The following is a 2,095-nucleotide window of genomic DNA, read 5'->3' as shown; positions in this document are numbered from 1 at the left end:
TTGATCTGTGTTTCCCTGATGAGTAGTTTTGTCAAGCATATTTTCACGTGCTTATTGGCCATTTGTAGATCTTTGAAGAAATGTCTATTCAGGTCCTTTGGGTTATTTGTGGTTTAAAATAACCTAATGTTTAAATTGAGTTATTTGTCTTTTTTGTTATTAAGTTGTAAGAGTTCTTTGTATATTCTAGATACAAGTCCTTTTTCAGATACATGATTTACAAATATTTTCTCCCATTCTGTTAGTTGTCTTTTCATTTTCTTGATAATGTCCTTTGATGAACAAAAGTTTCTATTTTGATGAAGTTTAGTTCATGTATTTTTTTCCTTTGGTTGCTTGTACTTTAGGTGTAATATTTAAGAACCATTGCCTAATCCAAGGTCATAAAAATTTACCTCGTATATTTTCTTCCAAGAGTTTTATAGTTTTAGCACCTATATTAAGATCTTAGATCCATTTTGAGTTAATTTTTGTATATAGTGGAGGAGGAATTCAAATTCATTCTTTTGCATGTGGATAATCAGATGTCCGACCACCATTTGTTGAAAAGGCTGTTCTTTCCTCCATTGAATGGTTTTAGCATCCTTGTTGAAAACCAATCTACCATAGTCTCGCAATTCTATTCCATTGATCTCCGTGGGAGTCCTTACACCAGTACCACACTTTCTTGATTACTGTAGCTTTGAAGTAAGTTTTGAAATTGGGAAGTGTGAGTCCTCCAACTTTATTCTCCTTTTTCAAGATTTTTTTGACTTTTTGGGGTCCCTTGCAGTTCCGTATGAATTTCAGGATTATCTTATTAATTTCTACACAAGAGGTAGTTGAAATTTTTACAGGGATTGCATTAGCTCTCTAGATCAGTTTGAAGAGCAGTGCCATCTTAACAATATTAAGTCTTCCAAACCATGAAAATGGGATTTCAAAATTTTATTTAGGTCTCTTTTAATTTCTTTCAACAGTGTTTTGCAGTGTTCAGTGTAGAAGTCTTACACATACTTTATTACATTTATACCTGAGTATTGCATTCATTTTGATGCTGTTGTAAATAGAATTGTTTTCTCAACTTCGTTTTCAGAGTTCATTGCTAGTGTATAGAAATACAATTAATTTTTGTATATGATCTTGAATCCTGCACACTAACTTAACCCATTTATTAGTTCTAATAGTTTTTTAGTGAATTCCTTAGGATTTTCTACGTACAACATTATGTTATCTACAAGTAGAGATATGTTTACTTCTCCTTAACAATCTTGATGACTTTTATTTCTTTTTCTTGCCCAGCTGTCCTGGCTAGAACCTCTAGTACAATGTTGAATAGAAGTGGCAAGAGTGGACATCCTTGTCTTGTTCCTGATTTTGGGGGGAAAGGATCCAGTCTTTTACCATTAAGTAGGAAGTTAGCTGTGAGTTTTTCATAGCTGTCCCATATAATATTGAGGAAGTTCTCTTCAATTGCTAGTTTGTTGTGTGCTTTATCATGAAAAGAGGTTAGATTTTGTTACAGGCGGTTTTGTGTGTGTGTGTGTCTATTGAGATTACCTGTAGTTTTTGGTTTTTGGTATATTTATGTTGTATATTACATTAATTGGTTTTGGGGTGTTAAATTAACATTTTAATTACATTCCTGGAATAAATTCCCACTGGGTCTAAGTGTATAATTCTTTTTATTTGTTGCTGGATTCAGATTGTTCATATTTTGTTGAAAATTCTTACATCCATATTTATAAGAGATATTAGTATCTGTTCTGCTCTTTCAGGCTTCCAGCTGTTATTTTCCCCTAATCTCTTTGGTGTCTCTCCACTCATGTAGTTTAGGGGTCAGCCAAGGATCTGAGTAAAATTTATACATAGATTTGGTGCTTCCCCTTTTGTAGCTCCCTCCTTTTTGGTGTTTCCTCCTAAATTTCCTGCTGCTCTGATAGCCCCAAACTCTGGCCTATAATTCCTCAGGCTCCAGCTTTCGGTTTCTTCTCTATCTTCATGCTCTGCAAGGAGAAACCATGTAAACATGGATCTCACCCAGCATGGTTCCCTTCTTTCAAGGGTTGAATCCCCTCAATTTTCGGCCTGCTTTTTGCCATTCTCCTGTAGGTTC

This window comes from Rhinolophus hipposideros (assembly GCF_964194185.1).
Source record: "Rhinolophus hipposideros genome assembly, chromosome: 8".
Taxonomy (NCBI): Eukaryota; Metazoa; Chordata; class Mammalia; order Chiroptera; family Rhinolophidae; genus Rhinolophus; species Rhinolophus hipposideros.
Note: the sequence above shows the minus strand (reverse complement) of the source record.